The 14,960-nt window shown below is 50.4% G+C and overlaps 1 protein-coding gene across 5 annotated transcripts in view; it reads right to left on the reverse strand.

Moving 5' to 3' along the window:
• ERI3 (ERI1 exoribonuclease family member 3) overlaps window positions 1-14,960 on the reverse strand; it is a 130,385-nt gene that overhangs the window by 37,264 nt on the left and 78,161 nt on the right. The gene's annotated exons all lie outside the window — the stretch shown is intronic.

A 14,960-nucleotide genomic window follows, 5' to 3' on the forward strand; every position in this document is an offset into this window, starting at 1 on the left:
CTGACAGGAAGGCAGCAGGGGAATGACATGTGCTAAGGCCTTTAGGCAAACAGCACTTGGAAGGAATCAAGTCAATGCTAGTGTCCCTGGAGCACAGAAAGCCAGCAAGAGATGAGGCTAATGAGGAAGGCAGGAAAATCCAGGGCCTCATAGGACACGATGAGGGTTTTGCACTGTTTCCTAAGGCAATGGGAAGCCATCCAAGTATCTACCACTGCCATGCTATGCGATCTTGGGTGCTCCACCAGCATCAAAGGTTAGTTCCTTTGCACACCTACCCATCCCTATTCCCAAGGGTAGACAGGCCTGGGAACCGGGGACCATTTTTTTTTTTTTTTATCTAGAAGGAGAGAAAGAAACTGCAAGAGAGCAACTGACCTCATTGGTTCATTGTAAGATTCACACATTTACTGAAGGCCTGCCCGACCCTGGAAACTCAACTGAATCACACGTAGACCCTGTCCTCATGGAACTCACAGTCCTTTGCAAGGAAAGAGATGTCAGTAAGTGCCTGATCACTGCGATAGAGAGTGATTAGAGAGGACTGCAGTAGAGACAGAAAGGAGGACAGGGCTCAGGCCCGAGGCATCTGGAGCCCAGCATGGGGAGTGCTGCCCCTAGTCCTCTCCTCAGCGCACAATCCGCAGCAGGCTGGGACAGACAGCACTGCAGATTGGGCGGGGGGCAGGAGTGTGAGGAGGACCCTGAGCAGCAGTGAACCTAAGCCAGGATCTTCCGGTTGCAAAGATGAAGGTTGAAAGGCTGTGACTAAAGCCACTAAGGAGAGAAGAGGGAAAGGTTCACTGTATCGTCCAAGGATAAGGGATGGGGCACCTTTAGAACACGGAACAGGACTGGAATAGAAAATTATTTCAGGAAATGGCAACTCCAGTCTCCAGGCCTGTTTTCTCTTTGGAAGACACGGGACTGGGGGGTGGGGGAGAGGGATAAATTAGGAGTTTGGGATTAACAGATACACACTACTATATATAAAATAGATAAACAACAAGGACCTACTGTTTAGCACAGGGAACTATATTCACTATCTTGTAATAACCTAAAAAGGAAAAGAATCTGAAAAAGAATACATATATATATATATATATATATATATATAAAACTGAATCACCTTGCTGAATACCTGAAACAAACACAACACTGTAAATAAACTATACTTTAAGAACTTAAAGGGGGGGTTGCTTAAGTACTTGATTTCTTAGGTCCCTGCCTGGTCTGAAATTCACCAGTTCTGAGGCTCCTCAGCCTCCCATAAGAGTCAGGCTTATTGCTGTCCCCCAGTCTTTGCTTATGCTATTTTCCCACCTGGAACACTAGCCTTCCTCTACCCTCTCCAAATCCTGTCTGCCAGGACACCAGCTTCAGGAAGTCCTTCCTGATTTTTCTTCCTCCCTCCTCCACGTCCCACCCTGACCTCCACAGTTAATACCACAGTTCTCCCAACAGCGCTTTGCTTAATAACCTATTACATACGGTCTGGTACTCTTACTTGACTAGTCTAGGTACTGTCTCATCACTTCCAACCTCTGACATCCATTTCAGGGGCAGGAGGGAAGTTCCACCCGTACAGGTCCTAGAAGCAGACAGAAGTCTGGGTCCCCACTCCCTCTGCCCACAGTCCTTTGAGAACTCAACAGGCCTCCACTTGAAAAGGGTGCTGAAAGCAATGATGTCTCCAAGTGCGATGGGAGATATTTGTGTCTGCTTTACCCTTGGCTTTTTGCTCTGGTTCAGGTAGGAGCGGGGTGGGCTGGCTGGCAGATCTGAGAGCGCGGCACGCCCCAGCGGGCAGGGCGCACAGCGCGGAGGAAGGCGCGAGTCAGTCTGGAGTGCTCCCCATTTATCAAGCTCACGCAGGCCGCCAGCCGAGCGAGTCTTTCTATCATTACACCTCTCAAAATCCGATTCATACCACTAATCCTGCCTTCATTCTCCCAGATTAATAACATCTCTTTCAACCTTCACAGTGTGATAAATAGACAAAGAGAGAACAAAAGGAGAGACAGAAGAGAGAGAAAGAGCTGGAGCAAGTCCCCATAATAGAGAGAGCCGAGAAAGAGGAGAGGGAAAAAAGGAGAGCGAGCGAGAGCAGGCAGCGGCCAGAGACTGCAGCGGTCTCAGAGAGCCACGAGGAGAGCGGCGGCTGCGCCCCGCTATGCACTGTGCTCCGTCCCCAAGAGAAAGAAAGGCTCGTTAACAGCTCCTTCCTGCCTGCACTTTTGTTCAAATTCTTTTCTTCCCTTCCAATCCTGCTTTAGGTCAAATTCCAGTGAAAATGAGTCTCTTGGCTTCCCGGTCTCCTCCCAGCCTCCCTACCAGGCCCAGGGAACCAATCGGGCCCCTGGCGGCAGGGCTGGGTCTGGGCACGAGACAGGGCTGAGCAGGGGCTTAGAAAGGGGCGGAGCGAGCTGGCCTAAAGCTTTGCCAGAACTGTTCCCTTAGCACAAACCCCTGCCCCTTCCCTGCTCTTCAGGCAGAAGAGGAGAGGGAACAGAGCAGAGAGGGGGCTTGAGGCCCGTCCCCGAAGGCTCTGTCCTGCACATCTTTCCAACCTAAGGCTCTAGCTAGTCCAATCCAAGGCCCCCAGCTGCTAGCAGCTCAGCTAGATGGTGAAAGTAGGCACCTCTCAAGCTTGCTAAAACCAAGGTGTGGGCCATACCTCCAAATTCTGATGGAGAAGTGTGCCAGGGACAATAAACCCCACTGGGCCCCAGCCCTAGCCCTAACACAACTGACCTGTGATGCTTCTTGTTCTCCCTGCCCACATGCTTGCCCAGACTTGTCTCCACAGCATACTTCCCCTCCTCCTCTCAGACTCAGTTCAAGGGGCCCCCTCTGGATGCCCGGCTGAGCTCTTCCAGGAGGATTCAGGCACTCCCTCTTCGGGGCTCTGAAAGGCAACAGCATTCACATTACCCTGTAGCGACTATCTGTCTCCCTCACTCCACTGGGAGTCTGTCTTCTGAGTTCTCTAGTCCCAGGTCCAAGCTGCCCATGGCGCTTCCATTCTTTCTAGACTTTGCCCGAACTAGCGCTGGCAGAAGACTAAGCCAAACAAGCCTCGACCCTCCCTCTGGACTGCAAAGTATTCCTAGGCAACTGGCAAGCCTAGCTCAGAGGCAGAGGCAGAAGCACTCTGCATGGGGAAGCTCTCTCGGCCCTGTGCACCCACTCCCTTCACAGTCCATCAGAGTGGAGGGAGGCGGGGCTGCACCAAGCTCCCTGGACCACTCTCTTCTTCAGCAGACCCTCATGGCGGGAGGTGGGGTGCACGTATGCAGAAGGAACGCCTGCCCTGCCCAATCCAGCCTAGTAGGAAGAGCCTTCCAAGAAAGTCAAGGCTTCTCCAAGGACAGAGTCTGGTAGTGGGCAGGAAAGACCCAAAGCAGACCCTCAGTAGAAAGCTGGTGGCCTTGTGATCTGTTGAGAGGCAGATCCCTCCTAGGGAATATCTTGCAGACACCTGCCAGATACTTTCCTCCAAAAAGCCTCCCTCTACCCTCTGCCCCAAAACACAGCCCTCCTTTTGGATCAAAATGGCTGCTACCTACTCCCACCACTCACTCCTGGGGGGCCCATCACCTCCAGCCCCAACTCTCAGGTTTGCCCAGTTTTACCTCTGCCTGGGGAAAGTCCAGAGAAAAGGAGGCTTCATAGGGCCAAGTCAAAGAGCAAAGTAGGGATCATATCTCATCCACCCAAAATCCAGAAGTTCTGTTAACCTTCCCTCAGCCCCATATCAGAAGGACTGTCCACACTATCACCTGCTCTACCAGGCCTCCAGGATCAGACACTTACAATAGGGAAGGCTGAAATAGTGACAGTGACTGACATTTGTCCACGGGTCCAAGTGACCCAAGGAGGTGGGGGGCTGAAGAGGAAGGGCAAGAAGGAGAGAGAATGATACAGTCTCACTGAAGGAGAATGGTCCTCCCTACAACCAACCTAGCCCACCGGTACCCTGGGCTCTAGGACAGGCTAGGTCCAGCTGGCACACAGGCCCACACTGCCTCCGAGGCCAAGGCCACAGCAGAGCTCCAGAAGCATGGAGCCCAGAGGCCCTTCCTTCCCTAAGAGCCCACACTGCTGGCAGATCAGAGAGCCTCAGCCAGTCAAGCCTGCAGCCTTCTAGACACAGGCAGCCAGCAGGCCCAGACACCCCTAAACTTGCTCTAATCAGCTTCCCCAGGGGCTCAGAAAGATGCCCTACCCCTGACAGTGGGACAGTCCTAGGCCCTAGGAAGAGAAGTCATGGTGGCCCCTCTATCCTCTGCCTTTACCCAATACACAGTCTCAGGGCCTCCCCCAAGGTATGCCTCCACCAGGCCATCCAACTCAGGGGTGAACCTCATCCCCTCAGGAGGCTTGGCCCCTGCAGCAGGGAGTCAACCTAGACCTCAGTAAGGGACCTGTCGGAGGTCACACAGAAGAAAGTCAGCCAGACACAACAGGATCTCTGGCAGGTCGAGAAGCCAGACCCGAGTGATGCTCTCCCCCCAAACCAGACTTTAAAAGCTCACTCTCTGAGTGCCTGGTTCTAGAGCCCACTCTTCGAGGCAGCCGGTGGCACAGAGCAGGGAAGAAGTTGGGTCCTAATGTGTAAAAAGCTCCAGCAAAGCAAAATCATTTACTCTTCAGTGTGACTGCTCAGCAGAGCTAATAAATCTTGCATGAGCAGGGCCGATTCTAATTTCCTAATATGAAAAGGCATTTGGATTGAGAGAGAGGGGGAGATAAAAGTGATTGAATCTCCAATAGTCCAGGTTACTGACAAGAAACATCCTGCTCAGCCCTGAGAGAAGGATGGCAGCGCCCGGACGCCTGCACACACCCATCCGTTCTGCCCCCACTCTTGGCGCGATACATCTCAGTCTCTTCTATTGACAGGACGTGGCTTTAAACACAGTTACACAAGTTATCATTTCTGCCTTCTGATCAATCTGAATTTTCAGGACAATTACCCTCTTAATCAATGATTGCTATCAGCAGCCCAGCGCCTGGACGGATTTCTCAGCAAGGTAATCATGCCGCCAGGCTGGACGGCGCGTGCATAGGCAATGAAGCTCCGGGTGGGGTCTCCTCCCTCCCTCCGGAGCCCCCATATCCCAGTGCCACTGCCAGCATCGAGGACAAGGACGGCAAAGTGTGAAGGCCACTTCAAGGAGTGATGAGAGTAGAAGGGAGGGAGGGGAGGGGCCCAGCCACCCTGCAGCCTTCCCGACCACCTGATTACGGAAGAAACCTCTTAAAACCCGAGATTTACTGCCCACCATGCTGATGCATCTCCACATGCCCTCCTGCCATCATTCCTACCTCCTAATTAGCCTAATAAAGCCCAATTCTAATTATGGGCTCAAACTATTAGGGTGATCACCAAGTGCAAAGAAAAGAGAAATAGTGGTTTTACTAATCTCTTAGAGGCGGTTGGTTCTAGAAATTCCTTTTCTTCCAAAGACTTGGTTCATAAGGGCTACTGACTGGAAGGGCAGGGGCAGCCTCTCCTCCTCCTCCTCAGAGGTCCAGGCATCTGGAGCTTTCACAAAGCCAGCCTGACCTAGAGCCAGGAGGCCACCCGGTCCCACACTCCCTCCAGGGTCCTCCCACAGATTCAGCCCTCTGTGCATAAAACAAGGCAGGGCCCCTCCTCAGGAGAAGAGGGGAGGGTGGATTTGGTCTCTGCCTCAGCGTCAAGTTAGCCAGAGGTTGTATCTGCCATCATGGGGGCAACTCAGTTTCTCAGATCACCTGTTGTTGGGTGAAGGACTTACACGAGAAAGGCCAACAGTGGAATGAAAAGGACATGGTCCAGGACACTGACACATCAACTTATGCTTCAGCATGGGTGGCAGATATGTGTATACAGTTACACCCAAGCAGAGTGGGTTATGGGATTAAAACAGGTCCCCACAATTTGCTCTTATATCCTGAGGGGGAAAGAGAATTAGAAAGCACGGATGTTTTCACTTACTGACATTTACTGGGTGCTAACCATAGGCTAAGTGTTGGGGATACAGCAGGGAACAGTATAGAAATGACCCTTACTCTCAGGAGCTCACAATCTACTAGGAGACAGACAAGCATCTTTCTGTCTGCAAAACAAAAACAACAAAACAAACTTGTAACACGAATGTTCATAGCAGCATTATTTAATAGCCATGAAGTGGAAACAGCTTAAATGTCCATCAACTGATGAGCACATAAATAAAATGTGGGGACTTCCCTGGTGGTGCAGGGGTTAAGAACCCGCCTGCCAATGCAGGGGACACGGGTTCGAGCCCTGGTCTGGGAAGATCCCACATGCCGCAGAGCAACTAAGCCCACGAGTCACAACTACTGAGCCTGTGCTCTAGAGCCCATGAGCCACAACTACTGAGCCCGCACACAACTACTGAAGCCCGTGAGCCTAGAGCCCGTGCTCTGCACCAAGAGAAGCCACCGCAATGAGAAGCCCGCGAACTGCAACAAAGAGTAGCCCCCGCTCGCCGCAACTAGAGAAAGCCCGCACACAGCAACGAAGACCCAACGCAGCCAAAAATAAATAAAAATAAAATTTTAAAAAATGTGGTATATCCATACAATGGAATATTATTCACAATAACGAGAAATGAAGTGCTGATTCATGGTACAATGTGGATGAACCCTGAAAATTATGCTAAGTGAAAGAAGCCAGAAACAGAAGGCCACATATAAGAAATTCCCAGAACTGCAAGAACAGGCAAATTTATAGAGATGAAAGTAGATTAGTGGTTGTTTAGGGCTGGGGTGTTTGAGGGGAAATGGGAAGTGACTGCTGTGTTTTAGGGGTGACAAAAATGTTCTAAACTTAGATGGTGAAGGTGGTTGCACAACCCTGTGAAGATACCAAGAAACAATGAATTGAAACTTTAAATGGGTGAATTGTATGGTATGTGAATTATATCTCAATAAAGCTTTTTTTACACGTACAGTATGACAGAAGGAGTGCAGGCTCACCAGCAGTGAACAGAGCCAGGGGAAGCTCTAGCACAGTGCCCGCATGCTCTGCAGGCACTTGATACAGGTGTCTGAAGAGAAAGGAAGTTCCCAATGGGAAAGGGGGAAAGTCTTCACAGGGGACATAAAGGAGTTAGGTCTTGAAGGACAAGCAGGAGCTCACTGGGCAGGAATAAAGCAAAGGACATTCATGCAAATGGAACCAATGTGAATAAGGTCTGGAAGTGGACGGTCACACAGGCTATCTTGGTATAGCTGGAGAGGTACTTTGGAGGTCTCAAAGGACAGGCCAGAGAGCTTGTACTTCATTCAGTGACATCAAGATTTTTCAAGCAGAGAAGTTAGATGATCAGTACAGGATAGCTTGGGGTTTGATGGTTCAGGTATGGGAAGTAACACGTCACAGTTGCAAGGACATGGTTTTGGAGTCAGATATCCAGGATTTAAAATCCTTAAATTCCTCTTCCAATAAACTCAAATAACCAGCAAGGGCTGGGATTTTGCTCACTATTTTATCCCCATTGCTTGGCAGAGTGCCTGGCCCAGTAGGTGCTCAATAGCCATTTACTGAATGAAAATAAAATGAATGAACGAATGGCTATGTTGAATTCAATCCCATTTGACAAATGTTTATTGAACACCTACTGTGAAGCTGGCACTCTGGTTACATAGTGTGAGCTCTTCAACCGTAGGGCCCCTGTCTGATCTCTGATCTCTGCCTCAGCGCCTTACACAGGTTCTGTTTGGCACAGGGCAGGTGCTGAAGTCAATATTAATTCCCTTCCTTCTCCTGGTCTAGGAGGTTTCCCTAAGAGCCGGTGAATCTTGGAGAGGAGTAGCCTGAACACTTCACTGTGGTTGGCGAGAAAAGGGAAGCTGAAGCTGTAGGGGTGGAAGGCTTCAGGAGCAGGGGGTGGTGCCCACGGTGTTTGTCCCAAAGCCAGCCATGGTGCGCCAGGAGGCAATCCGAGTCATCAAAGCCAGTAAAGAACTGAGCAGGGATGAGACTGTTCCCACAGCGCATTCTCAGAACCTTCTGCAGACTGCCCTGGACCAGGCCTCCACGCAGGGAACCTAGCACAGGTATGGTGGAAACAGAAACTTAGGACTTGCAGGTGGACGAGGAGGGGAAGATCTGGGCCTTATCTCCTGAGCACCCTGTCTGGACCCTGGACAGCTGCCATTTCCACATCTCCCCACTGGTCGGGAGGGCCCTTCAGCTCATGGCTGACCACAGTAAGAAGGGGGCTCCTCAGTCTCCCAGCCCCCAATTCCTGTGGCCTCCCCTCCCCTCCCTTTCCTTCCCTCCCTCTCCTTCCTGCAGAGCTTCCCTCGAGCCATAAATATAAAATAAAACACAAACACCCACAGTCCAGGAGGAGGGCGTCAGACAGATAATGGGCATTTTGTATCTTTTTATGACACTCCCCATAGGCAGCTCGGCAATCACAGCGCAATAAAGGCAGGCATGCAGCTTGCATAGTTAAACAACTGCCGGGTAATTAGGCACGGCAAACACACCACTGGGGAGGCCTCAGGGCTGCCCTGGGATCTGCCTGCAGCCTGCCCTCCTGCTTGCAGCCAAGTAGGGGCCAAGCCCAAGCCTAGCAGAGTTAAGACCTGGTTGTGGGGCTGAGGGCAGACCACTGGCTGCTGCCATATGCACACTTGGGCTCATGCCTGTGCACGCTCACAATCACACCTGCCCACACCCACACACAAGCACTTCCTGAGCAGCTAGCCTGGACCTCATCTCCCCAGGAAGGCCACTCTTCTTTTCCAAGTAGGGTAGCCGAGGGTCTCTCAAGGGCCCTGCTTTAATGCCCTTGAAGAGGTCACAGGCCTGGCTGCAGCAGAGGCTCACTCATCCAGGTAGCCCTGAGCTTACCGAGTTGCACAGGCAAGGGGACACATGAGCATATGGTCATGATTACACTGACTCTTTCTCTTGTAAATTCCAACTCAGTACAGAGGCGAATTCGAAATAAATTATTTTTTAAAAATACACCCACACATACCGTACACATATTCCTATCATCGCACTTATTACCTCTACTGTATTTTTCCCCATCTACCTTAACGCACCCATCTTCCTTGCTAGATGGGGAGTTCTGTACAGGTGGAGACCAGACCTGATTCATCTCCAAGTCTACATGCCCTGATGCACAGGGCTTCGTTGAGGAATGGTGTTAAGTGAGATGTTAATTGAGATGTGCTGGCCCAGGCAGAGCACAGGTCACTTGCTACCCGGGGCCTAGGTCCAGGCTGACCTAAGCCTAACCAACAGAGAGAGAAGCCCTCACCAGCGCTGAGGCAGCTGCACTGTGAGTCCACACAATGCCCATTCCTCCTCTAGTGACCCAGCCAAATTCAAAATTTCAGGGAACTGATGGCTCATTAATGAAACAGAATAGACAAAGCCCTGCTCCAATTCCACTTGAAGACTGAAGCAAAAGATCCCATCTCTAGGAGCCACCAGATCAGCTCTGAGGAGTCAGCCAGGGAAAATTAAAGCACTCAACCCTAAAACCCTCTTCCCTCAAGAGAGCTGACAGCAGGCCAGGTGAGCTCACAGAAAGACCCTGACGGACCCAGCACAGTCCCAGATGAATGTGAACACACATCCAGCTACTTCTCCTGGTCTCTATCTGGCTGTCACTCCACGTCTGCCAAGACAATCAACAAAGGGGTCAAAGGCCAGAGGAAGGGCCTGGGCTGCACCCCACATTTAGGGTACTGAGAGGCTCCCCTTCACCCCCTGTAGAAGCAGGGAGACAAGCTTCTCCTCACCCCATATTCTTATGGAAAAGCCCAAAGCCTCAATGGCATTCAGCTCCAGTCCAGGTCACCCCAAACTGTGACAGATGCCATCTGTCCAAACTCCTCCCCGACACCTGAGCCCCCAGCTCTCCTGACTTGATGCCAGGCAATGCCTTGCCTTCCCTGGACCTGCAACTTTTCCCAATGGGGTAAAGGAGTAGCCCCAAGGTTAGAGATCAAAATAAGTAAGGGTCAAAGAGGGACTTCTCTTTCCTTCCTTGCATGCATCACATTTTTTGCTGGGAGCAGAAAGAGGAAACCTCAGGTACAATGAATGATCTCCGAATGGCAAAGGCAGAAGAGACCACAAGAAAGATCACCTCACTCAGCTTCCTTATTTGTTAGATGAGGAAACTGAGGCCTTAGAAACGGCAAGTGACCCAACACCAGAGCCCATGCCTTTATCTTCCAGCTTCGAGTTCAGTCCAGGGTTCTTGGTATTGTACCATGCTGTCCTCTAGAGACAAGGCCTGCATCTGCACACCTCCAGGTGGAGTCAGACCACAGAGCCCACACCTACACCCTCCCCATATTCCCATGTGTGGGCACATGCCCACACCTGAGTATGCACAGACACAAGCCTCCCCACAGGGAGAGATATGAGATACACATCTTTAAACATATATAGACATGCATGTTCACATGGGCGCACTCTCTTACACACAGACAGATTCCCATTAAATAGATGTCACTCCCAAGAGAACTGGAGCATGAGGCCAATCCCTGTCCTTCCCCAGCCACTGCCTCACTGGCCATACAACTAGTAATGGCCAGTGTGTGTTTGCCCAGGCCTCCAGCCCAGGCCAGACCAGAGGAACTGCCTTCAGGTAGTATCTGCTATGGGACAAGTGACAAGAAGGAAGCCATGGAAGGCGAGAACCTGGATTTACATCCTGGTCATGTGGCCTTGGGCAAGCTTCTTAATGCCTCTGAGTCTCTATTTCAGCACCCATAAAATAGGGACAATAGCCCTTGCCTTGCTGAGTAGCTGCGAGGACTAAACGTGGTAAGAATGTGTGGAAAGCACCTAGCACAGAAGTTGACTCCAGCTGGGGCTCAATATGTTGGTGCTGTATTGCTGATACAGCAGGTTTGACCTACAGACATGGCCAAACCTGCCTTTACAGAGTGGTCTGCATGGAATGTGGGAGATAGGAGGCAGGGCTGTACCTCCTCCCTTCAAGGAAGTCTCTTTGCCCTTTTCTCTCCTTTTCTGTAACTCCTCCCAGGTTCCAGGGTCCAGAGTAGCAACAACAACAATTTAAAGAAAAAAAAAAAAAAAGGGAGAAAGAAAAAAACAAAACAAAACAGAACCTGGGAGAAGGCAGAGTAACTAAGGGTTCCCTTGGCTCTCTCAGACTTCACACTGAACGCTGATAAGTGTACCTCTTCCCCACACGGCCCTCAGCTCTTCTACAGGATCTATGCCTCTAAGAGCCTCTTGAGGTCCCCTCTGTTTGCCTCGTTCTGTGGATTCAGAGAAGCAGCAAATCTGGTCCCTTGCCTCAAGTGGCTTATGGTCCTGCACAGGGAGAGACCAGGCCACAAAATAACCAAAAGGCACGGACCGTGAGCCACTGGGCCCTAGCCCCTGGCCCAAGGGTGAGAGTATGGGCTCTGCAGTCTGGATGCTGAGGTTTAAATCCAGGCTCCAAACACACCCATCTTCTGAAGCACTCTCCCCTGCTCCAGAGCGAGCTCAGAATTCACTTCCTCAAGGACACAAGAGAAAGACAGAGGCGGCTCATGGTGGGACCAGGACGAAGAGGTTGTGTCATTTGACAGGACATAGACTGAGCAGAAGCCAGTGAGGGGCACACAGACCCAGGGCGGGCCTCGTTGTAAAGACCTGCCACGGAGGGCACTGCAGGCAACGCCAGGGTAGAGGTCGATTTTGTAGCAGCTGCAAGGAACCTCACCGAGGAAGCAAGAATCCCAGCTGCCTTAAGCCGATTCCTTACCCGCTCCCCTCCCCCTTGTGGCCACACTCACCAGGGACACAGAGCAAGGCAGCATCTCTCCCGGCTGAGGCCGCGCCAGGCACCCCCCCCACCACAACACACACACACCAAGTACCAGCACTCTTCTACAAGCGTGGCAACCAGGACCTAACTGATTCTTCACTCTGTAATTTCCTACATGTTACTGTAAGGATACTGAGGTCTTCTGGCCAAGTATTCTCAGACTGTCCACAGACAATAATGCTACAGGTCATGGTGGCCTTTCCCTCCCTGCTATCCACCAGGCCCACAGGCTCTTCCTTCCCTCCCCTGGACATAAACATGGCAGTTTTCTGGAGCCACTGCCCCATTCTTAGAAGGCAGCTGAGGTTGGCTCCACTCTAGACATCAGGAAATGGCTCCTTACTGGCTCACTTGCTTTTGCCTTCTCTGCTTTTCCTCCGCTAAAAGGCATACACACGGCTGGACCACATGAGTAGCTTACAAAACCTGAAAACTACTGTTTGTAGTTTCCCAATGCAGCAAGCTCCTTCCCCTCCAGGCCTTTGTTCACACGGCTCCCTCTGCCTGGAACGCCCTTTCCATTTGACTCCTAAAAACTCACTCATCTTCCAAGGCTCACCTCAACAGTTTCCTCAGTGAAACTTTGTTGACTGCCTCTCCCACACCCCAGGTGAAATGACTCCTCCCTCCTTTGCCCTGGAGGCAACAGGGCAAATCAGTTACAGGCGGGGTCCCTAGATTCAGGTGCATAACTCCATCACTCACTAGCTCTTGAACCTTGTGGAAGGTACTTAACCTCTGTACCTCAGTTTCCTCATCTGTAAGTTGGCTAATAATAGTACTTATCTCAGAGTTGTTTAGGATTGAGCTAATTTATAAAAAGCCATTTAGAGCAGCACCTGTTTATTATTATTAATTATCTCTACTTTACAAACGAGGAAACTGAGGTTCCGAGAAGGTAAGTGGCTTCTCCAAGGTCATAACGCAGCGAGGTGGCAGAGCCAGGAATTGCCCGAAGGTGAGTGTGACTCCATACTCTGTTGGACAGCCAGGCACCCTGATGGCGGCTGCAATCTAGGACGTGAGATGATGGGCTCTGTTCCTCAGTGTCAGCTGAGGGTAAGCTAGTCCAGGGGTGGCATCTGGCTCCTCCTCCCTGGTGCTCACTTGCATTCTGCTGGAGGAACCCCCTTTTCCTAGCTCCTGCCCACAAAGGCTTATAGGTCTATCTTGAGCTCCTGTCTCCTTTCCCCTTGTAGCCTAGTCGTCTTGTCTCCAGTGGTCAGCGCAAGGACAAGGGAGCAGCGGAGGCACAGTGCTGTCACTTCATGCCCAGGACAACTCTCGGAGTGGGTATCCTTTTTCCTGTTTTACAGAGGTTGATACTGAGGCTGAAAGAAGTTAAGTGAATTTCCTAAAACCTCACAGCTAGTAAGTGCAGAATCAAGGTTCTAAATCAAGCCTACTGGACTTCAGAGTCTATGTGTCAGATATTGGCACCTTTTATAGGTTCAGAGAGGTTAAGGAACTTGCCCCAGATCACACAGCTAGTTGGGAGCAGTGTCATAAATTTGAGCCAGACTCATCTGGCTCCAAAACTCTTTCTCTTGCACCAATGGTCTCTAGCCTGTGAGCCACAGACCCAGGGCCACATCACATCAAGCATCATCTGAAGACTAAGTGAAGGCGAAGTGTCACATACAGCCATACCATTTGTCTAGGATTATGCAGCCAGTATTGTAATTAAGAAAATACAAGTTCATTTAAAAGCCAATCAAATTCATTGTAGCTTTTTTTATTATGTACTTTTATCACTATACACCCAAAATATAAGGTCCATCAAGTGCTCAAGGCGGAAGGGAATGTCTGATAAGTTTTCTGATATTAGTAAGAGCCCCGTGTGCTCTGTCTGCCTACCTCCCTAAGAGCTCTCCAAAACCACACTTAGTACCTTTCTCAAGGTACCTTCCTGATCCTTAGTCACAAACTCACAACAGAGAAGTGCCTTCTGTGTGGAATAACTGTCTAAAGGTCATTAGCAGGAACAGGAGGCACAATCCTTTCCAGGCCTGGAATCCCATGAATGTTAAGAAGTAATGCCATCTCCAGCAAAGAGGACCCAAGTCCTAAGCTGTGGAAGGAAGGAAGGAAGGAAGGAAGGAAGGAAGGAAGGGGTCAGGGAAGTGAGTTTCTGTCTTTCCTATCCTGGCCTCCAACTCCTTCCCTGTCCACCTGCCTAGGATACATGGTCTGGGGAAAAGAACAACACCTATGTGGATTCAAATCCTAGCTTTACCTCTTCCTGGCTATGTGCCCTTAGACAGATTATTTGCCTTCTCTAAGTCTATTTGTCTGGGAAATCTGGTAGGGGAATAGGCATCTGGACTCTGGAGCTCATTAGTCCAGCCTTATACTCAGCATGGGTTCAGTGAATGCTTGTTGATACCCGGTGTGTGCCAGGCCCAGTGCTGAGCACGGGACATACAGAGATGGGTGGTAAGCAGGCCTCAAGGAGCTCACAGTCTAGTAGGAAGCACAAACATGTAAGCAGATGATTACAAGACCACATGATATACTCATTACAAAGTACTGAAACCATACTAAGGAAGTGATTAACTATGTCTACCAGAAGTGGGGGAACACCAGAGAAGGCTTCACAGAAGAGGGTTTTGAAGGATGAACAGGAGTTTTTCCAACACATTAAAAGGGGAAAGGCGAGGTAAGCAAAGGGAACAGAATGAGCAAAGGGAAGTGAACGTGCGCTGTCTATTTGAAGAGCAGCGAGAAGTTTGATATGGCTGGAATGTTAGAGAGACAGGAGATATGAAGATAGGGATGCTGTAATGAGCTAGATCCTCCAGGCCTTGGGTACCGTGCTCAAGAGGAAGGATGGGCCACAGCCTCCCACATCTACCCTCTTGGCTCCAGTGCTGTTCCTGTCAAAACAAGCACACTGAATCACACCCTTTCCCGTGCCTTTGATTTAAGAGTTCCTCTCCTGGCCCTGACAGTAAGGCATTTCTGTCCCACAGATTATAACTCACTCTGGGCTATTATTCAGCTCCCCAGCCCTGGCCCTGCTGCAGTTAGTCCAAACATAATATCCTTCATGCATATATTATCTGTCTCCCTATTATCTGGAATCATTTCGGAATTAAATTTCAGTCCTGCAATATTGGCTTCAGG

The sequence above is a fragment of the Mesoplodon mirus genome (assembly GCF_964341445.2).
Source record: "Mesoplodon mirus genome assembly, chromosome: 3".
In the NCBI taxonomy this organism is placed as follows: domain Eukaryota; kingdom Metazoa; phylum Chordata; class Mammalia; order Artiodactyla; family Ziphiidae; genus Mesoplodon; species Mesoplodon mirus.